This window comes from Cetorhinus maximus, chromosome 5 (assembly GCF_964194155.1).
Source record: "Cetorhinus maximus chromosome 5, sCetMax3.hap1.1, whole genome shotgun sequence".
NCBI lineage: Eukaryota > Metazoa > Chordata > Chondrichthyes > Lamniformes > Cetorhinidae > Cetorhinus > Cetorhinus maximus.
Genome location: NC_135883.1, coordinates 41,828,092 through 41,854,981, shown reverse-complemented (window position 1 = coordinate 41,854,981; position 26,890 = coordinate 41,828,092). Strand labels below are relative to the sequence as shown.

General features: G+C 46.1%; 1 long non-coding RNA gene across 1 annotated transcript in view; it reads left to right on the top strand.

Moving 5' to 3' along the window:
- The first annotated feature begins 2,662 nt into the window (after positions 1-2,662).
- LOC144680291 (uncharacterized) overlaps positions 2,663-26,890 on the top strand; it is a 29,975-nt gene continuing 5,747 nt past the window's right edge. The window contains exons 1-2 of the long non-coding RNA XR_013576526.1: positions 2,663-2,968; positions 22,245-22,357. This is a non-coding gene — a long non-coding RNA (uncharacterized LOC144680291). The remainder of the gene's footprint in view (positions 2,969-22,244; positions 22,358-26,890) is intronic.

Below are 26,890 nucleotides of genomic sequence, written 5' to 3'. Positions count from 1 at the left end.
GTTATTATTATACTTCTGGAACAATAAATTTACCACTTTTAATGCAGTAAAACATCCCAAGGCACAAACAAGGACATTATCAAACAAAATTGACACTGAGCCATGTAAAGAAATAATACCAGAAATAAAAACAGAAAATGCTGGAAAAACTCAGCAGGTCTGGCAGCATCAGGAATGTCTGGGTCATTCTTACACACTGAGCGACAGTGTTCCGCAAAGCAGTCACCCAATCTGCGTTTAGCCTCCTCAATGTAGAAGAGGCCGCATTGGGAGCAGTGAATCTGTCCCAGACCTTCCTGTCGCTTGCCATTTCAACACCCCACCCTGCTCTCATGCCCACATGTCCATCCTTGGCCTGCTGCAATGTTCCAGTGAAGCTCAACACAGACTGAAGGGACAGCACCTCATCTTTCGATTAGGCACTTTACAGCCTTCCAGACTTAACATTGAGTTCAACAACTTCAGACCATGAACTCTCTCCTCCATCTTTACCCCTTTTTAAATCCAATTTTATTTATTTTTATTTGTTTATTTATTTATATTTATTTATTTAATTTTGTTAATATATGTTTTTTAATATTTTTTAAAAATCATGTTTTTATCCTTTTTCCCTAACACCCCCCTCCTCCCCAACCCACAGGGCCATCTGTCACTTGTTCTTATATTTTGCTTTCACAGAGCATTGACCCTTGGTTATTAACTCATTTGCTTCCTTACCTTTATGCCACTATCAGCACCTTCTTTAGTCTTTAACACTACTATTAACACTCACTTTGACTTGTGTCCATGACATCTTTGTCAATCTCTACTGAGCTCCCACCTATCCCTCACCTTCTATTTTGCTGCACCCCCTCTTAAACAGTATAAAATCCATCAAATTTTTACTTCTCCTTAGCTCTGAAGGAGAGTCATACGGACTTGAAACATTAACTCTGTTTCTCTCTTCACACATGCTGCCAGACCTGCTGAGTTTCTCCAGCATTTTCTGTTTTTATTTCAGATTTCTAGCATCTGCAGTATATTGCTTTTATCTAAGGAAACATTATGACAGATTACCAAAAGCTTCATTATAAAGGCCGTTTCTGAGCAGCATCTTAATTGAGGAGAGAGGGGCAGAGGGGGAATTCCAGAACTTAGGATAAAGTAAGCTGCAGGACCGACCACCAATGGTGGAATGATGTACATCAGGAATGCGCAAAAGATCAGAATTGGACGAGCACAGAAAGGGTTATAGAGCTGGAGGAGATTTCAGAGATTGGGAGGGTGAGTCCATGGAAGGATTTGAACACCAGGATGAAAATTTTAAAATTGGGATGTTCCCAGACTGGGAGCCAGTGTTGGTCAGCGAGCACAGGGTTGATGGGTTAACGGGACTTGGTGTGAATTAGAGCATGGACAGTTGAACTTTGTGCAAGAACAGACAAGTATTAAACAGAATACATATATTTGCACAAGTTTTGTGTTGAGTTAGAATTAGGTTGTGCTAGAATTAGGTTAATCTGACATGCTGTACATATCTTTGGTAGGTATTATTGACACACCAACAGAGATAATCAAATTACATAACACTTCTGTTACCATTTCATTGAGTACTTTCTCAGATAGCTTGCTTTGAAGTAGATGTCAGACATAGCTCAGTTGGTAGTACTCTCACCTCTTGAGTCAAAAGGTTGTGGGCTCATTCTCGAGTCCAGAGACTTGAGTCCATAATCCAGGCTGATACTCTACTGAGAGAATGCAACGCTGTTAGTGGTGCTGTCTTTTGGATGAAACATTAAACCAAGGGTCATGTTTGCCATCGCAGATGGACTTAAAAGGTACCATGGCACTTTGAAGGGCAGGCAAATATTTATCCTTCAACCACCATGACTAAAAAGCAAATTATCTGATCATTATCTCATTGCTATTTGTGGGACCTTGCTGTGCACAAATTAGCTACTGTGTTTCCCACATTACTACAGCACTTCAAAAGTACTCCATTGCAGCTATGGTGCTTTGGGGTGTCCTGAGGTCACAAAAAGCTCTATATAAATACACATTCTTTATTCTAAATCAAGGCAGGTTACTGGGATCTAGCAGCAAACCTGGTAACGCCAGTCATTGTTCTCGACATTGTGCCCCACCCCACCCTCTGTTACAGGCCTTCATGCTGCTTAACTAAAAGCAAGCTCATTCTTTATTTTATTTCTTGACTCGCTTTTAGTACTCTTTTATAACCCACACAAGAATGCTGAATGCTATATTGTCCTGCCTGGCCTGTTTATTACATACTTTAGCTGACATTTAGGATTAATCGTCCTGAGAAATGACCAAAACAATATGCTGTTTAGAGACTATTTTCTCCCAGTTTTATGAATCTTCTGTGAGCACAATCACATCTGTCTTGCTTGCTGATAACAGTGCAGAATTTTTCAGTCTCTTTTCCTTTCCTGTTCTCATGTGATTCTCAAGTGATTTTTAATTTGGACAGCCCTTGAGACCTGGTTCAGGGATCGCAATTATGCGATTAACTTGTGCCTGCCAACTACAATACAGGCAGTGAGCCAACTTTGTGCTGTCTCCGCATTTGAATGATCCCTGTGTCCAGTCAGTGCTAACTGCACTGCTCACTGGTTGGATACATCAGCAGGGAGTCAATATTGTGAGCGGCCAGCACCACACAGAGCAAGCCTGAACTGTTTAGAACCAGTCTGTGCCTCTTAAAGGGGAGGTGCATTGTGGCTGCAGCAAGTGCTGGGTGTTGTGGTTGTGGAGGGGAGAGAGTGGGCTGCAAGGTTTCTGAACGCTCCAAGGGGGCATTGGTGAAGGGCACAGAAAGGAGGAGAGATATCCTGTAGCCACAGGGGGCAGGAAGTCCTCCAGGCACGTGCTGAGAAGACAGTGGGGGCAAATAGTCATGGAAGTCTGTGCCCCGAGGCACTGGATGGAGTGCTGAAAGATGTTCAATGGCCTCACATGGGTGGTCAAGGTCAGTAAATGCATCGTCAAATTCTATATTGCACCAACTACACCAGTAGCATCAGCTGCTGCTCAAATCACCGTGCCCCCAGCTCTCACCAACCATCCATCTCTCTCAATCAAGATTCATACCTCACATTCATGGTCTTACCTTACCCTCACACTCTTAGCACTGCTACAAGCCTCATGCCTGCAGTTCACAGCTTACACACACTGCCTGCCATTCAAGATGACAGCCATATGACCCAAATAGACTGCACCACATTCACTGACACATATCCCTCTCTCCTGCAGGACCAGGGCAGGGCTAACCAGAGAGAGACAAGCATGCCTGCATGACCTAATCTCCATGGAGGAGACAGTGTAGGCCATCACTGGGGCATCCCTTGTTGAAGCCATAGCTAGTGGTGGCACGGAAACCATTGAAAGTGATGGTATCCTCAAACCTAATCCTCATTCCCGTGTCTCACTGCCCCCTAAGCCCTCGCTCTCTTCTCATTTACAAGCTGCAGATGGTGTAAGCACAGACCCCTTATTTTTCCCATCTTCCTCCATCAGAACCTTACCTTTGCATTTTTCCCCTTTTAGATAGCTGAGAGGTGCAACCTGGCCAGGTAGTGGGGGAAGAACAAGAAGGAAACACAGCGCTGTCACTTGACTTAACACTGACAACCACCAGCTCAGATTCTGACATAGCGCATCTTAGAGCCGGGGTGGGGAACTTTTTTCTTATTATGGGCCATAGACAAAATCATTCGCGGGCCACACACTCATAAAAATCAACTTAATTTAACTGTTTTTAAAGAGAAGATAGAAATGTTCAACTCACCTGTTGTTTTAATGCAGTGGCTGAATTTGAATATTATTTGTTAAATATTATTATAGTAATTTAGTCGATGCTTTTACCAAAGCAAATTTGTAATGATGATGATGCTATTTTGAAGGTGCTACTGTCATAGGTCTACACTTTTAGAAATCTTCCTGCAGGCCAGGTGGAAGTGAACAATGGGCCGGATCCTGCCCATGGGCCATATGTTCCCCACCCCTGCCTTAGATCCTAGATCAATGGGTTGATCTGTGGGTGATGAGAGACCAGGAACAAATGCACTGCAGCCAAGTGGGCAAAGATAGCACAGGTGCCACCCCTCAGGAGGGCGAGGTCATGCATGTGTTCTGTTGCAGAGGAATCAGGTGAGCACTTCAATAGGGAAGACTACTAAAGAATACGGATTGGGTTCTAGCACAAAGGAAGATGGCTCAACATAGGTTCAGAACTGGGGACATTTGTTGATGATTCCTCAATGTTCAGCACCATTTGAAACTCCTCAGATACTGAAGTAGTCCATGCCTGAGCGAAGCAAGACTTGGACAATATCCAGGCTTGGGCTGAAAAATGGCAAATAACATTTGTGTCACACAAGTGCCAGACAATGACCATGTCCAACAAGAGAAAATCTAACAATCGCCCATCAACATTCAATGACATTATCATTGCTGACCCCCAATCCTCCCCCCCACCACCCCCCAACAACTATCAACATCCTGGGGGTTACCATTGACCAGAAACTAAACTGGACTAGATACATAAATACTGTGGCTACAAGAGCAGGTCAGAGGCAAGGAATTCTGTGATGAGTAATTCACCTCCTGACTCCCAAAGCCTGTCCACCATCCACAAAGTACAAGTCAGGAGTGTGATGGAATAGTCTCCACTTGCTTGGATGAGCGCAACTCCAACAACATTCAAGGATCGCGATACCATTCAGGACAAAGCAGCCCGCTTAAGCTGCACTCCATTCACCACCTTCAACATTCACTCCCTCCATCAGTGATACGCAGTGGCAGCAGTGTGTACCATTCACAAGTGGTACTGCAGCAACTCACCAAGGCTCCTTTGATAGCGCCTTCCAAACCTGTGATTTCTACCATCTAGAAGGACAAGGGCAGCAGATAGATGGGAACACTGCCCACCTGGAAATTCCCCTCCAAGCCACTCACCATCCTGACTTGGAAATATATCACCGTTCCTTCACTGTCACAGGGTCAAAATCCTGGAACTCCCTCCCTAACAGCACTGTGGGTGTACCTACACCACATGGACTGCAGCGGTTCAAGAAGGCAGCTCACCACCACCTTCTCAAGGGCAATCAGGGATGGGCAACAAAAACTGGCCTTGTCACATCCGAGAAAAAAATACAAAATGCTTGGTGTATTGCAGAGTCTGCTCGAAAGCCTGCAGTCTAGGTCAAGGAGAAAGTTAAGTCCAGCGCCAACTTGGCACAGGGCTTCACACAGAGCTTGGAACCCAACCTTTCCAGCATGGAAGTGGTGACAAACTCCATCAGCACACTTGTGGTCCCAACCATGATGCAGTGTCTGGGGGCCAATGTTGCAGCCTCCAATGCAGCACAAGCTATAGCCACCCGACATCTGAGTGATGTAGTGGTAACTCAGACTGTTGTCATTGTAGCTGTGGATCACAGTGTGCAAAGGGACTGGTAGTGGCTCACAGCAGTCCATCAATCTGTGCTCCATTAGATTGGTGGGATTGCTGAGGTGCCACGTCAGGGAAGTGGCAGTGGCTTCATGGCAGCATTCATGCCCCCACCACTACCTCTCCGCCAGTACCTTTGCTGTTGCCTCTCCGCCAGCACAGATTACTGCCATCCATGCCAAGATGGCACAGTCGAAAGCCTGGCCTTTTAGGCCCAGCAATGCTGCAGATTGGTGTCCAAGGCCATCTGCCTTGTTTCCTCAAGTGAATGCCAACAGCCTTCCACCAGTCACACTGCACATCCCCAGTTGTCCTTTAACTGAGTTTGTTGCTAGGCTATTTCAGATGACAGTTAAGAGTCAACCATATTGCTGTGGGTCTGGAGTTGCATGTAGGCCAGACCAGGTAAAGGTAGCAGATTTCCTTCCCTAAAGGTCATTAGTGATGGGTTTTACAGCAATTGACAACAGTTTCATGGTCACTATGACAGAAACCAGCTATATTTTTTCCATTCCAGGTTTTATAAATTGAATTTAAATTCTACCTGCTTCCATGGTGGGATCTGAGCCCATACCTGCCCCCCTCCCTTCCCCTCCCCTCCCCTCCCCTCCCACCCTCCCCTGAGTATTAACATGAGCCTCTGGATTACTAATCCAATGATGTTACCACAATGCCAATGTCCCCACTTCCTCCTCTGGCTCTTCTTCCTCCTCCTGTTCCTCATGTTCCTGTTCCTTGGATCAAATCTCTAGAGCAGTCCAGGCAGCAGAAGCACTGTTCCAGCCTGCCAATGGCCTGCTCCATCACATTCAATTCAAGAGCATGGCTTTCATTGTGTGTCTGCTGCCTCCATTTAAATGGGTTGCACACTCAAAGTTGATAGCCATATCATCAGTGGATAACCCCTGTTGCCCAGTAGCCACTTTCTGGTTTGGCATTATGGCACAAATACAGCTGGCACAGCTGCGGAATGAAGGCATCATGAATGCTGCCAGGATATTAGGCATTGGCCTGCATGATTGACCTGCATTCTGCCTGTGGTCACACACCAGCTGCACATGAAGGGAGTGGAATCCCTTTCATTCCAGTATAGGACAGAGTTGACATGCAGTGCCCGCAAAGCAAGGCGTATGCAGTCAATGGCACCTTGCACCATGGAGAAGCCTGCAAAGCTGTGTGCTTGCTCGGCCTGCTTCTCTCTGGCAAGAGGGAGTGAAATGTAATCAGCTTTCTTTGAATGGATAGCCTCAGAGATCTTCCTTATGGCAGCAAATATCTAACCTAGACTGAACCAGGCATATGAAAGTTCATGGCCACCTTCACAGCTATTGGCAATGCATCCTCTCCCTGCTCTGAGGCTGAAGTTGAGTCCGTAGCAGGTGGCAGATTGCAGTGAGGACCGCCTTACTGGAATGCAGACATCTCACATATTGTTCCTTGCTGAGGCTCAGCTGGTAGAATTTCTCCCTGAGGCCCCTGGGTGGATTATGATCTCCTGCTGAGATCCCTTCTACCCCTCCTCCTCCTCCCTCTTCCAGCAGCTTGTCCTGTTTTGGGTGCCCTCTACTCATTCTCCTAGCCGTGCTCAATTCTAAAAGCAGGAAGTGCACTCACGTCTGGGTTTGTGCAAAATCTTTGAAGTCAGGATAAATAGTCTTGTACATTTTTGGAACTTGAGACAACTTTTGAAAGTGCCAAAACACTTGTAGAATCAAAGTAATAACCATTAGAAATCATCCAACCACTAACCCGTAAGTACTTGAGAGTTCCTTTAAATAGTGCAGGTAGGGGATACTTACTGCTGCCCAACGCGTGTTCAGCTGTGTTATGTTAAGACAGGGCATTAGCTGGAGCATTGAGCTCCATATATTTGCAACTGCTGCTGCTTCTCACCACTCCTACTAGGTGATCTGCTATCATGGTATATCACGTTCATCTGGCTAACGCCATCCTCACATATCCACTGTAGCTCGAATGCAACCGCTCTGTGATGTCTGTCATCCAACTATTCATAGGTCGACCCCTCTTTCTACTGCCCTCCACTTTGCCCTCTAGAAGAGATCTCAGCACTTTCCAGCTCTGATCAAATGGCCGAAATGCTGACATTTTCTTTTTTGGATGTCACTTTTTGAGAGTTTTTCTCTTACAATTTCCAGCACCTCTTCATTTGCCTTATGGTCTGCATATGGAATTTTAAGCCTATGTGTTAGCATCTACATTTGCAACAGAAAGGAGGAAACTCTTGGGCTAGACTTTTCTGCTTGGTTGCACTGTTGCTTTGCAATGCAATTCACCCAAAATTGGTGGGACTGGCGCAGAATTTCAAGCACAAATTATATTCCGCACAACTTGGGTTTCCACACTCTTTTGTGCTTGTTTAAAAAAGGAGTGTGTTAGAAGCAGCCTCCAACTGCAAAATTGGACACAGCCCAGGACTAATTAATCACCATGGCAAGTTTCCATTAACTTCATTCATTTGTGGGCCTTTGAGGAGGCTTGAAAAATTAAGCTAGCTCTTTTGGGTACAAGGGCATTAATAGATTTGTTTTAGAAGCATTTAAATGTACCCCGTTCTAATTTACTAAAAAACCTGAGCACTTTCCCCTAATGTCACTCGGAAATTGTTCTAGAATTGTTTTTTAAATTTTCAGTTATTTGAAATCACATGTGATTCTAAATATTTATTTATTTGCGATAAACCCATTCCCAACCCTATTATTCAAACTTTACCAAGTTCCCACTCTTAAATTTATCAAGGAGTATTTTTTTAAAGCAATATTCTTTTCATAGACAAGTTATCTTCGAAGAGCTACCAAAAGTGATATGCAGATGAGTTTGGGCAGAAATTTGAGAAAAACAAGACGTTTTTCCAAACAGGCACAATTTTGGGTATAATTTGTACCCAGATTGCCAATCATGCAAAAGGAAACTCTACCCCCTACTCTTCATACACTGTACATTTTTATTAATTTTCCAAGCCTTAGGGATGCTCTACAAGAAGATATCATTTACCGTTTCAAATGGTGCATCAAACAACAAATCACATAATATGTAAGTAAATACAGTTGAGTTTCCTTCTGGGAACCTAATTACACTACAACATATAGGCCCAGAATTTCCATTCCCCAGGGGGTTGTACCCTGGAGGTACACCCCAAGATGCACTAGGTTACCCCTTGGAAGTCCCCATGCACTCACTACACGGGAATTGCCCAGGATGTTTCGACTTCCGATGGGCAATTCCCTGCATCTGGAACCCTCTTTTTGTTCTTTCATGGGACGTGGGCATCGCTGGCTTGGCCAGCATTTTTATTGTCCTTCCTTAACTGCCCTTCAGAAGTTGTTGATGAGCTCCCTTCTTGAACCGCTGCAGTCCATGTGGTGTAGGTACACCCACAATGCTGTTAGGGAGGGAGTTCCAGGATTTTGACACAGTGACACTGAAGGAATGGCGATATATTTCCAAGTCAGAATGGTGAGTGACTTGAAGGGGAATTTGCAGGTGGTGTTATTCCCATGTGTCTGCTGCCCTTCTCCTTCTAGGAGGAAGACATCGTGGGTTTGAAAGGCGCTGTCTAAGGAGTCTTGGTGAGTCCCTGCAGTGCATCTTGTAGATGGTACACACTGCTGCCATTGTGCGTCAGTGGTGGAGGAAGTGAATGTTTGTGGATGTGGTGCCAGTCAGGTGGGCTGCTTTGCCCTGGCTGGTCAAATTCAGTTTCTGGTCAATGGTAAACCCCCCCAGGATGTTGATAGTGGGGAATTCAGTGATTATAATGCAATTGAATGTCAAGAGGAAATGGTTGGATTCTGTGTTATTGGAGATGGTCATTGCCTGGCATTTGTGTGGCACAAATGTTACTTGTCACTTGTCAGCCCAAACCTAAATGTTGTCCAGGTCTTGCAGCATTTGGGCATGGACTGCTTCAGTATCTGAGTCGTTGTGAATGGTGCTGAACATTGTGCAATCATCAGCGAACATCCCCACTTCTAACCTTATGATGGAAGGAAGGTCATTAATGAAGCAGCTGAAGATGGTTGGGCCTAGCAGAACCCAAAGTGAGTGTAAGTGAGTAGGTTATTGCTGAGTAAGTGCCACTTGATAGCACTGCTGATGATGCCTTCCATCATTTTACTGATGATGGAGAGTAGACTGATGGGGCGGTAATTGGCCAGGTTGGATTTTTCCTGCTTTTTGTGTACAGGACATACTGGGCAATTTTCCACATAGCCTGGTAGTTGCCAGCTGTACTGGAACAGCTTGGCTAGGGGGCGCGGCAAGTTCTGGAGCACAAGTCTTCAGTACTATTGCCGGAATATTGTCAGGGCCCAAAGCCTTTGCACTATCCAGTGCCTTCAGCTGTTTCTTGATATCACGTGGAGTGAATCAAATTGGCTGAAGACTGGCATTTGTGATCCTGGGGACCTCAGGAGGAGGTTGAGATGGATCATCCACTCTAATCTTCTTGCCGAAGATTGTTGCAAATGCTTCAGCCATATCTTTTGCACTGATTTGCTGGGCTACCCCATCATTGAGGTTGGGCTATTTGTGGAGCCTCTGCCTCCATTGAGTTGTTTAATTGTCCACCACCATTCACGACTGGATGTGGCAGGACTGCAGAGCTTAGATCTGATCCATTGGTTGTGGGATCGCTTAGTCCTGTCTATCACTTGCTGTTAATGCTGTAAGGCATGCAAGTGACCTCTATTTTAGGTATGCCTGGTGCTGCTCCTGGCATGCCCTCCTGCAACCTTCATTGAACCAGGGTTGATCCCCTGGCTTGATGGTAATGGTAAAGTGGGTGATATCTTTTTATTCTGCATTTGGGCATGGACTGCTTCAGTATCTGAGTCATCGTGAATGGTGCTGAACATTGTGCAATCGTCAGCAAACATCCCTACTTCTGACCTTTTGATGGAAGGAAGGTCATTGATGAAGCAGCTGAAGATGGTTGGGCCTAGCAGAACCCAAAGTGAGTGTCAATGAGTAGGTTATTGCTGAGTAAATGCCACTTGATAGCACTGTCGACGACACCAAATGCCAGGCAATGACCATCTCCAATAACACAGAATCCAACCATTTCCCCTTGACATTCAATTGCATTATAATCACTGAATTCCCCACTATCAATATCTGTGGGGGTTACCATTGAGCTTCGCTGGCTGGGCCAGCATTTATTGCCCATCCCTAGTTGTCCTTGAGAAGGTGGTGGCGAACTGCCTTCTTGAACTGCTGCAGTCCATGTGGTGTAGGTACACCCACAGTGCTGTTAAGAAGGGAGTTCCAGGATTTTGACCCAGCGACAGTGAAGGAACGGCGATATATTTCCAAGTCAGGATGGTGAGTGACTTGGAGGGGAACTTCCAGGTGGTGGTGTTCCCATCTATCTGCTGCCCTTGTCCTTCTAGGTGGTAGTGGTTGTGGGTTTGGAAGGTGCTGTTTAAGGAGCCTTGGTGAATTCCTGCAGTGCAGCTTGTAGATGGTACACACTGCTGCTCCTGTACGTCGGTGGTGGAGGGAGTGAATGTTTGTGGATGTGGTGCCAATCAAGCGGGCTGCTTTGTACTGAACGGTGCCCAGCTTCTTCAGTGTTGTGGGAGCTGCACTCATCCAGGCAAGTGGGGAGTATTTCATCAAGCTCCTGACTTGTGCCTTGTAGATGGTGGAAAGGCTTTGGGGAGTCAGGAGGTGAGTTACTCATCGCACGATTCCTAGCCTCTGACCTGCTGTTGTAGCCACAGTATTTATATGCTGGGCCATTAGGTTACAGATTCTAAAACAAAAACAAAAATAGCTGGAAAAACTCAGCAGGTCTGACAGCATCTGTGGAGAGGAACACAGTTAACATTTCGAGTCCGTATGACTCTTCATCAGAACTAAAGAAAAATAGAAATGAGGTGAAATAAAAGCTGTTTGAGGGGGGTGTGATAGGTAGATCTGGAGAGAGGGCCAGTGATAGATGGAGGCCAAGAAGAGATTGCCAAAGATGTCAAGCCAAAAGGACAAAGGGGTGTTGATGGAGGTGATATTAGCTAAAGGATGTGCTAATGGTGACATTAAGGGTAGAAAGCAGGACAAGTAAGTGACAGATGGCCCTAGTGGGGGTGGGGTAGGGGGAAGGGATCGAAATGGGCTAAGAGGTGGAGGTAAAACAATGGATGGAAATAAATTTAAATATAGGTGGGAAAAGAAAAATATGTCTAAAAAATATATAAATTATTATAAAAAATAGGGGGATCGGAAAGGGGGTGGGGATGGAGGAGAGAGTTCATGATCTGAAGTTGTTGAACTCAATATCCAATCCGGAAGGCTGTAAAGTGCCTAGTCGGAAGATGAGGTGCTGTTCCTCCAGTTTGCGTTGAGCTTCACAGGAACATTGCAGCAGGCCAAGGACGGACATGTGGGCATGAGAGCAGGGTGGTGTGTTGAAATGGCAAGCGACAGGGAGGTCTGGGTCATGCTTGCAGACAGACCGAAGGTGTTCTGCAAAGCGGTCACCCAGTCTGCGTTTGGTCCCTCCAATGTAGAGGAAACCGCATTGGGAGCAACGAATGCAGTAGTCTAAATTGAGGGAAGTGCAAGTGAAGCACTGCTTCACTTGAAAGGAGTGTTTGGGCCCTTGGGCGGTGAGGAGGGGGGAAGTAAAGGGGCAGGTGTTGCACCTTCTGTGGTTGCATGGAAAGGTGCCGTGGGAGGGGCTTGAGGTATAGGGGATGATGGAGGAGTGGACCAGGGTATCCCGGAGGGAATGGTCCCTACGGAATGCCAACATGGGGGTGGGGGGTGAAGGCAAGATGTGTTTGGTGGTGGCATCATGCTGGAGTTGGCGGGAATGGTGGAGAATGATCCTTTGAATGCGGAGGCTGGTGCGGTGATAAGTGAGGACAAGGGGGAGCTTATCATAGTTCTGGGAGGGAGAGGAAGGTGTGAGGGCGGATGCACGGGAGACGGGCCGGACATGGTTGAGGGCCCTGTCAACCACCGTAGGTGGGAAACCTCGGTTAAGGAAGAAGGAAGACATGTCAGAGGAACTGTTTTTGAAAGTGGCATCATCAGAACAAATGCGACGGAGGCGAAGGAACTGAGAGAATGGGATGGAGTCCTTACAGGAAGCGGGGTGTGAAGAGCTGTAGTCAAGGTAGCTGGGGGAGTTGGTAGACTTGTAATGAATATTGATGGACAGTCCATCACCAGAAATTGAAACAGAGAGGTCAAGGAAGAGAAAGGAAGTGTCAGTGATGGACCATGTGAAAATGATGGAGGGGTAGAAATTGGAAGCAAAATTAATAAATTTTTCCAGTTCTAGACAAGAGCATGAAGCAGCACCGAAGTAATCATCGATGTACCGGAGAAAGAGTCGTGGGAGGGGGCCTGAGTAGGACTGGAACAAGGAATATTCCACATAACCCATAAAGAGACAGGCATAACTGGGGCCCATGCAGGTGTCCATAGCCACACCTTTTATTTGGAGGAAGTGAGAGGAGTTTAAGGAGAAATTGTTCAGTGAGAGAACAAGTTCAGCCAGACGGAGAGTAGTGGTGGATGGGGATTGTTCGGGCCTCTGTTCGAGGAAGAGGCGAAGAGCCCTCAAACCATCCCGGTGGGGGGTGAAGGTGTAGAGAGATTGGACGTCCATGGTGAAGAGGAGGCGTTATGGGCCAGGGAACTGGAAATTTTTGATATGATGTAGGGCGTGAGAGGAATCGCGGATGTAGGTGGGAAGAGACTGGACAGGTTACAGATTCTGTTCATGTACAATTCTGCTGCTGTTGATGACCCACAGCGCCTCATGGATGCCCAGTCTTGAGTTGCTAGGTCTGTTTGAAATCTATCCCATTTAGCACGGTGTTAGTGCCACAAAACACAATGGAGGTTATCCTCAGAATAGTTATCCAGGAAATGTTAGAAGGGTTAAGAGCAGTTCTAACTGCTGGGTAGTTGAATCTCACCCTTAGCCTTCCTGTTATTTTTAAGAACTTGCTGGATTTGCACGTTAATTTTCCAATTAAGCTCACCTCAGAAAGTTAGGACTGGAACTTAACAGCGTAAGGACCCATTTCACAATATTATAATTGTTAATGCAATGCCAATCAACCTCCCTGGCCCTGAAAGGGAATGATTTTAACTGGTAAATCCCATTGCTTCATGTAATCATTGCAGATACACTGGGGGTATAGGATTTGGGGAGAAACTATTAAAAAAAATTGATCTGCTAAAATAAGAAAAGGCATATCCCTTGGCTAACACCATTGATCCTGTGTTCAATAGTTATTCACTAGTTTATTTACTGCTTATTATTATAACCCCTTTATTAATTAAGTAGTAAAAGGAAATGGATTTGAGCATTTTATTTAATCTGGGATTTCCAAACCTTTCCCAATTTGAAAGTTTCATGTGATGTGACCACCTTCCTTTCATAACATTGAATGTAAAGATTGCCAACGTCATATCTGATCCTATTTGTGTCCAACTGAGAGCAGTGGGAGTCAGAATAAGTGTTATTGAAGAATTATGGCAATTAGATTCTTCTGGGTCTTATCATTCTGTTTGTGAGTATGGCTTCATGTTGCATTATCACTTGTACTAGAAGCAGTTACAGACAAAGAAGGTACATTTTTCATCTCTTTGAAATCAATGAGATGGGTAAATACATTTCTTGCTTAGCTATAATGAGGCTTATACCAAGGGGAGAAAATCATTATTTGCAATGCGCTCGTGAGTTCATTATTTCTCATTACAAATGTAAGAGCCCATTTAAGGCTTTCTATAGAGTTTTCATTAAGTATTTAATACCTTAGCCTCCCTAAAGATTTTGGGCAATTTGGCAATCATTATGTGCAAACTCGAGGTGACATCTCAAATGTTTGATGCACCATAAGCTCCTTGGGTGATATTTCTATTTGCTTTGCAATCATATGTTGGAAGACTTTAATAAATTCAATCTTAGAGTCATCAACAGCTACATACCCCCCAGATAAACAGAGACGTTATAAAGATGACTGATCTTATGTTCTAGCATAACAGGCATCTGATTATTGGCACTTCATGTGCCTTAAGACTTAAATTATGGTTCTCTACTTGATAAATAATGTAGTAGAACATATTTATAGTTGCTTGGAAGTACAGAACTTGAGTATTGCTGAAAAAAAGAGACATGCTGTCAAAGCTTTATATCTTGTACCCATCAGGACAGACACAAGAGTCCCAAATTTCAAAGGGGACAACAATTTATACTTGTTGAAGAAGGCATTGATTGGTTGGCAAGTGGACTCTGATTGGTTGATGCAAGAGCGCTGGGATTTTCCCAGATCTCGGGTTTCCCATAGGTGCAGGGGGCCATCGACTGCACTTATCTAGCACTCACATTTCCTTGGCAACAAGCGGTTAACGATATCACCCACAAGGACTTTCATTCACTGAATGTTCAGCTAGTGTGCGACCACCACAAATGCATCCTGCAGGTCTGTGCTCAGTTCCCAGGGAGTGTCCACTTGTCCTACATCCTCAGTTGGTCACAGATCCCTGATATCTTTCAGGGTCCACAGTGGCTGCTGGAATGGCTCATTGGGGACAAAGGCTACCCACAGAGGCTGTGGCTGATGACACCTGTGCAGCGGCCTCAGACCGCAGCAGAGCGAAGCTATAATGAGGCTCATGCTGCAGCTCGCAGCTTGGTGGAGCAAACCATCGGGATGCTGAAAATGAGGATCCGGTGTCTGGACCGGTCTGGTGGAGCCCTGAAATATAGTCCACAGAGGGTGTCATGCATCCTCGTCGTCTGCTGCACCCTTTACAACCTGGTATTGCAAAGAGGAGAGGAGCTGGCTGAGGAGGACATGGAGGAGTTGGATATGGCGTCCGATGAGGAGGTCATTAACGGGGATGAGGATATCCTCGAAGGCGAAAATGACGGCGACGAGGCCATCGCACGGTCAGATGAGGCATAGCTACTCGATTTGCGGAGGATGATGACGACATTCAGTGAGGTGTCCCCATAGATCCTCACATCGCAGTTGTGAATGTTTGACTCCAGACTGGCTTATGGCAGCGCCCATACCCTCTGTGAGAATGCTCGTGTCATGGAAATAGAGTGGAGGCCCTAATAGTCACTCGATTCCAGGAGGATGATGATGACATGCAGCGAGGACATTCAATAGATCTTCTCATAACCTCTGTGAATGTCTGACTCTTGTCTGGCCGAGAGCAGTTCGCTTGTGCTCTGTGATCAGGGTCATATTATGGAGACGCAGCCATGAAACTTTAAAAGCACCTGATCCTTTGTCCGCCTTCAGCACCTCAGCCCTTCAGGCGCACAGCATCACTGGTTACAGATGATGACGAGATAGGGGCCAGCCCCTCCTTAACGGTGCTGAGAGCACACAGAGAGAATGAGAGAACTCTGTGATATCTGCCCACTACATTCTGGCAGCAATGACAAGCACCATCGAGGTGCAGGCATCAGTAATATGTCCAGGGAGTGTGAGGCCAGACCATCACTTTGGTCTGAAGGCTGCACAGAACACGGGGAAGAGGCCCTGGACTGAGACACCTGCCTTTATCTTGTGCAGGAACCAAGGATTCACATCTGAGTGACACGAACACTGCTCATCAGAACAAGGAGCCATTAGCAAGGAGACATTGGGAGTTTATTTACAGTAGTGAATATTATGTACAAGTGACTAACACCAGTGCCTAGGCTGTATAACTACATCTTCTTAACCTTGCTGCTTTGTATTGGTGCTCCCTCAACATCCACAGTGGAGGTGGAGACAGCCTGCTAACTACTACACCCTGTCTGTGATGACCTTGGTGGGCGTCTTCTGGAGGGCCGAGACCTGGTGGGCCCTGGCCTGCTTTCAAGATCCTGCTGTGTGGCAGTGGCACCCTCCTTGGCCTGCAGAGCTGAAGCTGCTGAAGCCACAGGAAGAGGGGAATCGGACCAGACACTCCCAGAGTCACCTGGATGGATGTCCCCGGGGTGTGCACCTGCTGATCCTCCTCTCTATGGGTGCCCGGGGGCCCCTGGCTGACTCCTTGAGGAGAAGGCGAAGCTGGAGTGAGATTGAGCTGCCCCGCACCCCTCTTGTCTTGGCACTGTTGGAGGCCAACTATGGTGTCAGTGATGGAGTTGAGCCCATGCAGTAGTACAGGACCGGTGTCCTGGACCAAGGTCTCCATAGCAGCCGCCATCCTGCCAGTGTTGATCTCGGTGCATTGGCATGCCAGTGCTATCACCTCAGCCTGAATGTGGACAGACTCCTCCATCATGTCTTGCAATCTGAGGAGTGCAGCGGACATCCCTTCCTGATGTTCCCAAGCTTGCTTTTACAGTTCCAGCAACTGAGGTCTGACTGAGTCCAGAGGCTCCTCATCTAACTTGAAATCAGCAGCTTTCAGCCCTCCAGCAGTCCTCCGAGTGCCAGGGACCTGGGAAGTCCCTGCCACCACCTGCTGTGGATCAGACGGTGCGATGTGCTCACCAGGTTGTAACCCCAAGGCTACTCTAAAGCTTGGTCCCACCGAGGTGTGCGTCTCTGCACTGGTGGAGGACGTGGGTGAGCGCTGTGATGGGACTTCAAGGAGGGCGTCTTCGGGGCTTGAGTCGAGGACCTGGGTCATGGACTCGGTCGGCTGTTTGGCAAAGCAAGGGGCGATAATTAGTGCACGGTGGTGGCCTGTGAAAGAGGACACATCACTCACAGCATGGTTATCTGATGGATGTTGCACTGCTGGACCCTCACTTGGTAGAGTAGCACCAATCTCATCGTCAGCACCGGACCGGTCGAGATCCTCACCAGCCAGCTGGATGGCTCTGTTTTCAAAGTCCGTGAGAACCTTGATTTCACGCATTCCTCCACTGGTCTGTGATCTCTGTCTTTTGTTGTGTGCCAGCTTGTCCTGTGTGAATACATTTGGAGAGAGTGTAAGCAGTATGCCTGCCAGGCCAGATGATAAGCATGCCTGGCACATGTAGGTGGTGAGTGGTGCCATGGACAGGATGAGGACAATGAAGCTGTATTTGAGAGAGTGATGTTTCTTGCACTGGCAGTGAGTGAGATCTCTGTGGATGTGTGATGGGTTTGTGAGTGTGTGAGTTGAGAGTGATGAGAAGAGATCGTTCATCCTCTTGCAGCACTGGGTGGCTGTCCTCTTTTGAATAGCATTGCCATTGACCACTGCTGCCTCCACCTCCCAAGCTGGATTGATAATTTTGCTGCCCCTCCTGCGGCCAGAGCAGGGGTGGGGGAGATAATGGCGGGCCTACACAAACTCCAAAAGATGCTTAAGAGTGCGTTACTAAATCGGGTGGGCTGCAGTTTTCTTGTCTTTTGGGGCCATGTCTTCAATGCAGCAGGCCAGGGCTGGAAGCACTAAGGTGTGCGCGCGGCTGCACTTTAAGTATGGTGCCCAGCGTGAGGAAGGGCGAGGTGACGGTGGGCTGGGCGAATGAGAGCCCACCCACCATTGAAATGGCAAATTTCCCAGGAATGTGTGATTAATGAGGTGGGATTGGGATGATACGGAGTGAAAAGCCACCATTGTGGCTGGTGGGTAAAATGTTATTTTTTCCACCCGCTACCGCACTTAGTGTAAATCTGGGACAATTCCACCCTCAGCATCCAAAAATCTATTGACCTCTGTCTTGATTAGATTCAACAATTGAGCGTTCACTGCTCTCTGTGGCAGAGAATTCCAAAGATTCACAACCCTTTGAGTGAAGAAATTTCTCATCTCAGTCCTAAATGAACAACCCCTTACTCTAAGACTGTAACCCTGAGTTCCAGAATTCCCAGCCAAGGAAACAATTTCTCTGCATTTACCCCAGCAACCCTCTTAAAAATGTTATATGTTTCAATGGGATCACCTCTCATTCTTCTAAACTCCAGGGTACATAGGGATAATCGATTCAACCTCCGCATAGGCCAAACCCTCATCCCAGGAACCATTACACTCCCTCGAGGGCAAGGATATCTTTCCTCAGGTAAGGAAACCAAAACTGCACACAGTACTCCAGGTGTGGTCTCGCCAATGCCCTTTGTAATTATAGTAAGACTTCCTTACTCGTATATTCCAGTAATGGCTCATATACCATTTGCCTTACTAATTTCTCGTTGTACCTGCATATTAACTTGCTATGATTCATGTACAAGGATACCCAGGTCCTTGCAAACATTTCCCAGTCTTTCATCATTGAAAAAATAGTTTTTCTTTTACATTTATCCAATTAAAGTAGGTAACTTCACACTTTTCCACATGGTATTCCATCTGCCATGCTCTTTCCCAGTCACCCAACCCATTTAATCCTTCTGTGGCTTCTTTGTGTCCTCCTCACTGCTTACTTTCCTGCTTAACTTTGTATCATTAAGCTTCTGAAAATTAATATTAATGCACAATCTTTTTAATCTTCACAGCACTCCCACTCTGATCTGTCTGTCCTTGGCCTCCTACTCTGGGGTGCTTGTTGCCTTTCACCTGCCACCGGCATTTTACCAGCAGTAAAGCAGGTGGAGGATGACCCTACCACTCTTAGGCCAATTGAAGGCTTGTGGCCAATTAAGGGCTGCTTAAGGCTTCCTCCTGCCGTTGCAGGTATTCTACCAGCAGCGGGTGGGCACTGCGCATGAGGAGACCACAAGGCATATCATGGCCACTTCCCTGTGGGCTTGGAGGCAGGCTTCCTGGTGCACACCCTGTGTCTCAAACAAAGACCCTCCCACCACCCAGGACAACCCTCCCAACCCCTACCTAGGCCCTGCCCTAATAAGCCCAGTGAGCCCAACCCCACTTACCTGGGTTCCAGAGCCTGTTCCATCTTGCTGTTGCTGTCTTGTTGAAGTTGCAGCAGTGGCCGCCATCCTCTGTGGTACTTCTTGGACTGAAGAACTGCCAACCATCTGATTAGCCAGCAGTTCTTGGTGGGGGACCTTTCCTTTGTGCTAGGTATGACTCCAACAAGTGGAGTTTTCCCCCTGGTTCCCTTATGAGAACTCCATGGTGCTGCACTTGTTCAAATGCTGCCTTGATGGAAAAAGCAAACTTGATGGAAGGGGCCATCAACAGTGCTACCAAGCAGCATTTGCTGCTCAATAACCTGCTCACTGACACTCAGTTTGTCAGGGCCACTCAGCTTCTGACTTCATTACAGCTGTGATCTAAACATGAGCAAAAGAACTGAATTCAAGAGGTGAGGTGAGAGTGACTGCCCTTGACATCAAAGCAGCATTAATGTGGCATCAAGGAGCCCTAGCAAAACTAGGAGGAATCAGGAGGAAAGTTCTCCACTGGCTGGAGTCATACCTAGTATAACTGAAGATGTTGTGGTTGTTGGAGGTCAGTCATCTCAGTTCCAGGACATCACTGCAGGAGTTCCTCAGGGTAGTGTTCTCTGCCAAACCATCTTCAGCTGCTTCATCAATGACCTTCCTTCCAATGATAAGGTCAGAAGTGGGGATGTACGCTGATGGTTGCGTAATGTTCAGCGCCATTCACAACTCATTGGATGCTGAAGCAGTCCATGTCTATATGCAGCAAAATCTGCAAAACATTCAGGCTTGGGCTGATAAGTGGCAAATAGCATTCACGCTACACAAGTGTCAGACAATAGCCATCTCCAACAAGTGAGAATCTAACCACCTCCCCTTGACATTCAATAACATTCCCATTGCTGAGTCCCCCACTATCAACATCCTGGGAGTTACCATATACCAGAAACTGAACTGGACTAGCCAGATAAACACTGTGGCTACAGGAGCAGGTCAGAGGCTAGGAATCGTGCGAAGAGTAACCCACCTCCTGACTCCACAAAGCCTGTCCACCATCTACAAGGTACAAGTCAGGAGTGTGTTGGAATACTCCCCACTTGCCTGGATGAGTGCAACTCCAGTAACACTCAAGGAGCCCAACACTGTCCAGGACAAAGCAGCCCGCTTGATTGGCACCCCTTCCACAACAACTCACTCCCTCCACCACCAACGCGCAGTGGCAGCAGTGTGTACCATCTACAAGATGCACTGCAGGAATTCACCAAGGCTCCTTAGACAGCACCTTCTAAATGCACAGCCACTGCCATCTAGAAGGACAAGGGCAGCAGGTGCATGGGAACACCACCACCTGGAAGTTCCCTTCCAAGTCACTCAACATCCTGGCTTGGAAATATATCACTGTTCCTTCACTGTCACTGGGTCAAAACCCTGGAACTCCCTTCCTAACAGCACTGTGAGTGTGCCTACACTACATGGTCTGCAGTGGTTCAAGAAGGCAGCTCACCACCACCTTCTCAAGGGCAACTAGTAATGGACAATAAATGCTGGCCCAGCCACTGGCACCCACATCCCGCAAAAGAATAAGCAACAAAGCACTTAAATAATACAGTATCGACATTAGGCTCACTACAATATGTGAATCACAACAACAAAGAAGTCAGATGGCGCAATGGAACTGTGACAGACCCAAGGGCCCAACTTTGTCCAGATCATAAGTATGTCTGTGTATTATGTTCTCTTTACAACACAGCAAGTTCAATCTCTTCTCCCTGCTCAAATTTTTTATTTCGCCTCAGGCCAATCTTCCACTCTGAAAGCTCTCATTCTGTTTGCAACAGTCATTCTTTAATATATAAAATTCAGTTGTCAAAGCCCACAGCTCTGTTATGAGAGCAAAATTCTGTGGATGCTGGGAATCTGAAATAGAAACAGGAAGTGCTGGAAATACGCGGCTGGTCTGGCAGCACCGGTGGAAAGAGAAACAGGGCTGAATGTTATGGGGTGTGCTTATTGCTCACCTCGCTGGAAATAAAGTCAACACTGCTCCGATGTACCTCTGATGGTACACACTGGGCAATAAATTGCTGACAGAGGCATGAACGAGGTGAGAGCGGGACTGCTGCCCCTTCAGTCGGAGGTAGTCCCGCCCCTGAGAGCTGCCAGCCAATCTGATTGGCCGACAGTTCCAGCAGCCCCAGCAGCTCCAGGACTCAGCAGCGAGTGCTGCTGGGACAGCAAATAGGCCCCAGCGTGACGAGGACATGGATCATCCAGCCTGCATTCCAAGTTTAATATAAACCTTCTTCAGAACTCTCAATCCTGAAGAAGAGTCGGATTCGACTCGAAATGTTAACTCTGTTTCTCCCTCCACAGGTGCCGCCAGACTTGCTGAGTATTTCAAGCATTTCCTTTTTTATCCCATATTTCTGTTAAGTATCTGGTATTGTGATTCATAGAAAATACAGCAAAACTTCAAACAAATAGCCAATTGACTGAAAACAGACCTTCCACAATCAACCTTTTCTCCATGACTTTTTACTACGCCCACTTTTAATATATTTTCATTGTCCTCATTGAGGTACACACGACATTTCATTCATTAGCTTGGTCCTCTTTCCAGCTCTTTAAGGAACCTGTTTACTGACTATTTCACCAATAAGACTGTCCTCTCTGTGACTGATGGCGATATTACTCAGTTTAATTTGGCTTGGTGTTCTGGCACCCTGGAACTACCTACCTAACAGCACTGTGGGTGTGCCTGCACCAGGTGGACTGCAGTGGTTCAAGAAGGTGGCTCACCACCACCTTCTAAAGGGCAGTTGTGGATGGGCAATAAATGCTGGCCCAGCCAGCGACACACACATCCCGTGAAAGAATGTTCTATCACGCAACCCCTACTTAGCTATAGCCTTCTGAAATTCATCTTTTCTCGTGTCATATGCCTCTGTATTGGTGCAATGTATGACCTACTCATACATCTCTTATGTCTGGGGGTTAGCTCATGTACTACCCTCTACTGTTCTTCTTAGATCTAACCTGCCAACCGGAGAGTTTGAATGGAGAGCTGAAGCTGATCCTTATGGTGCGGTGACCACAGACTATCTGCTTCCTTGGTGCTTTCGTCAAACAAAAGCATATAGCGGTGTGTTAGTTAAACTTCTTCCTTCACCTTTCAACTCAAAAATGTCTTATAATGTGACTGCAGGAAGTGAAAGCTGATAACAGAGAGGAGAGGCAGAAGGACATCAGGGTCCTTAGTAAATGACAGGACCAACTGTCTAGCTCCTCAACAAGTGAGATTTAAGGTTTGAGAAAGAAGCCGGAATGATGGAGAAGGAACTCGGGTGAATTGGAGTCAAATCAGATAGAGAAAGAGAAATAAAGAGAGGGAGATAAAGATTGGATTCAAACAGAGAAAAAACAGAGAGAAAGGAATATTAAGGAAAATTTAAAATTTAAAAAATCTCCACCAACAATTTTCTACTTGCAGGGATAAGGCTCTGCAGTTTCAATTGTTCTCTTTCTGGGCCAGGGAAGCTGATTGACAATGTAGAAGCTTCAAGCTCTTTTTTAGAAAGATACTTACATTCTTAAGATCCAGCCCTAACTTTTTGCAGTGAGTTTACTGCATACAGTAATTAATGTGCAAATGCAGCAACTTCAAGAAATTCCCTGCCATGCTGAGGGTGAGATGTCATCTTCACAAGTTCAAAGCAGAAGAGTACAATTTATCCGACAATATCTGGTTCACAAAGCACAGAGTAACTCTCCCTCACCACAAATTGCTGGACAATTTACATATTAATAACCGTGAGAGCCATTAAACTCACAGTTATTTTGGCAGCAAAGTCTAGGCCACTGTCATTTGAATTTTGTAACTCAAAGAAGGAAGAGTTCCATGCTTTCTTACCTGCACTTGGATCACCTGCTAAAATCCTGATTGCAGCTTCCACAGCATCAACTGCACTGGCTCCATTTTCCAACTGCCTAACACTCTCTGTCGCAGCTTGCTTCATTCCTTGAATACTTCCCTCTTTAAATTCATCAGGGATGGCCCAGTCTCTCCCATGGACTACTAGGATGGGTTACATTTCAACCTAGAAACCTGATAGAGGCACAGCTTAGTAAATTCTTCCCTTGATATATTAGTGAACATTGGACAAACTCATGGTCGGACCAATTCCTGCAGTAACTTAGCATAGAGACCTGGGTGAGCACTTTCAATTTGTTATGTGGTCCTTAGCTGGCCAAGAAATCTTACTTTTCTTCAGTTAAATGGGAGAGGTCATTAAAATTAAGCCAACCCACACTCTTGCATCTTCTCAGGGCCCAGTGCAGAGCAAGGTCGAACGGACTGAGCACAGCCCACATGCCCTTGTGGTAAAAGGAAACATGAATATAGGAAGGGAGACCCTAAAAGTTCAAAATAACAAGAAAGTACTGTTTTGTTGCAATGTACATATGCAACTTGCCTTCTGGGACTGGGCACTGAGCACACAGGCATTTCTCTTTCGGTTGGTAGACTGAACAGGCTGGGGCTCCTTTCTCTAGAAAACAGAAGACTGCCGGGTGACCTAATCGAGGCCTTTAGGATCATGAAGGGGTTTAATAAGGTAGACAGAGAGAAGACATTTCCACTCATGTGGGGGACACAACATGAGTCATTAATATAGTCACTAATAAATCCAATAAGGAATTCGGGAGGCTAGAGCAAAATACTGTGGATTCTGGAAATCTTAAAGAAAGAAAATTCTGAAAATACTCAGCACATCTGGCAGCATTTGTGGAGAGATATTAACATTAACGTTTCAGGCCGATGACTGGAGTTCAGGAACAGGAGTTCAGAAGAAGCTGCTTTATCCAGAGTGTGGTAAGAATATGGAACTTGCTACCACAAGGACTAGCTGAATCATGTACATTTACAATGAAGCTAAAAAAGCCCATTAGTGAGAAGGGTATAGAAAGTTATGCTGATGCAGAAAGGTGAAGAGAGTTGGGAGGAGGTTTCTGAAGAGCATAAACATCCAATGGCCTGTTTCTCTACTGTAAATTCTCTGCAATTTTCACTCCTCAGGAATAGGGGCTAAAGGGAAACTTCACATTGTTCCACTGTCCAGCCAATAGTGAATTCATTGGATGCTATTAACGATGGTACATATCCAGCCTTGCTCCATTATAAAAAGCCTTCAGTGTGTTAACCATAGCTCAGTGGGTAGCCCTCTCACCTCTGAAGCAGAGGTTGTTTTAGACCCATTCCAGAAACCTGAGCACAAAATCTAGGCTGACATTCCAATGTGCTACTCAGTGGTGCTGCACTGTCAGAGGTGTTGCCTTTTGGATGGGACATTAATCGAAGGCTGCATTTGCTTTCTCAAGTGGCTGTAAAAGATCCTATGACACCATTTGGCAAAGGGCAGGGAGTTCTCCCTGGTGTTCTGGTCAATATTTATCCCTCAATTCGCATTACTTAAAAAAAACAGATTGCCTGGTCAATACCTCATCACAGTTTGTGGGAGCTTGCTGTGTGTAAATTGGCCGCCACATTTTCTATATTACAGCAGTGACTACACTTTAAAAAGCACTTCATTGGGTGTTCTGAGGTTATGTGCAAATGCTGAAGCAGAGAGGGGACTGTGGTGGGGGGCCTGTGGAGAACCCCAAGTGACTAGGGTGGAGTAAAATAGCTAGCAAAATAGAAGACTAAAGGGGGAACATGGTGCCTGCGTGTGGGCTGATCTAATATAAGGGAAGCGGAAAAGAATGGGAATATGAAGAAGAATGGAAAAAGGAAGAAAAGAAATAAGAAAAACACAAATGACAAAATAGAGAAAAAAATAGGTGAAGGAGAAGGGGCAGACTGAGGAAAGACAAACAATGTTAGACGCTGTTTTATTCACATATACGCAAATATAAAACATTTAAAAAGTACATGTGAAATTTAAAGTGATGGATAATGTTATTACTACATTACTGCGTTTTACCGCTTAATATTAGTCACATGTCAATGCATAAGCATATACAAGATGTAGAGTTATCTATAGCAACAGTCTGACCAAGATAATGAGAGTACACCATTAATGCATTATTATATAGCCAATTAAATCATTATTTGACACCCTATTTGAAGCAGGTTTATGTTTAATTTACCTAACAGTTACTAAATGAGTTTGCACCTGTACCCAATTCAAACCCGCAATGGAAGCGGGGCTACTGCAGAATTAGAGATGAGCATGTTGTGTTGAGCTTAAATTGAGTTTACTGAAGACAGAGTTGCACAAGCGGTGTGATTCAAAGGCCAACTAGTTTTCTGCACTGTTGAAGAGACAGCATGTGTCAACACTGTAATTTTATTTCCTCAGGGAGCAGCCCGGCTCTGTGACAAGGAGCAAGTTGAATGCTCAGGCCAAATAAATTCATTTCTGATCAGCTGTCTTAAGTGACTGCACAGCACGTTGTGGGAACGCCTGTGATGAACTTGTTTTCTTCTCAGGCTAACCACCAAAGCTGCTTCTGAGGTACTGGGACCCTGTACAGGAAATCCACTATTAGAAAGATCAACATACTTCCTAATCAGAACAAAATCTGTACACCCAAAACCACCAAAAAGTCAAAACAAGAAGTAGATTATCACAGGAACATAAGAATTGCAGGAGTTTGGAAGACCAAAGTTCATTTAATCCGCCTTCTGTCATCCTGCTATTCAAATGATGCCAGGATAATGGAGTTGTTGACTAATCATTGTCACCAATCTCTATAAGTGAATCCACAATAGGCCCAGGCATGAGGTGGGGAAACTTCAGTGGTGGACAGATTTGAGAACCAGAGGTCCAAACTTATCTGTCCCTCCCAGGCTTGCTATAATTACCATGTCTCAAATCACTCATGCACTGTTATTTTCTGAAAGAAGCTTATTTGATTTGTATTTGAATGAATCAACACTAACAACTCCCATGGTATCACTGGGAAGCCTTTTCCATAAATTGACCACTCTCTCACAGAAATGTTAGTTTTCAATTTGCCCCTCTTCAAATCCAGGCCATGTCCCCTATGCGGGGGTGGGGTGGGGGGGGGCGGGCGGGGGGGGTGATGCAATGGGTCTTTGTATGGGGTGGCAGTCTGATGGGGGAGAGCCTGAGAGTCAGGGGGAAGCACTCCTGCTCCTCCTGGCCCAGGAGCAGTATTGCCTCCTGGCACTGGGTTAGCCGCCCCTGTCCCTTGTCCCACCTGAAGCTGGGTGAGCTGAAGGCCAGCTCCCTACACACTTGGAATGTCCCCCCATTTAGCACCCCTCCCACCCCCACCAATCTGCACCAAATCCCATGAGCTCACCCATGATGTTCCCACAAATTAGTTTTTCTAACTCGGGCTGATTTTTGCTGTTCTGGAACAGTGAACGGTGAAACTGCTTGGTGCAGCCTACATTACCTAGTCCCTTTGCAACCCTAAACACTGCAACCAGACTCCCTCTCAATCTTCTTTACCAGTGAGAGCACATTTCACATAGTCATTCCTACAAATCCAACCCCCCGCACCCCGCCCCCCCCCCCCCCCCCCCCCCCCCATCCCGTTGGTCATCCTAGTTGTTCTCTTCTGTTACCTTTCAACAACTGCAATATCCTTCCTGCGCTGAAGTGACCAAGAGGAGGGCTTCTGGCTCAATGGATGGCACCTCTGC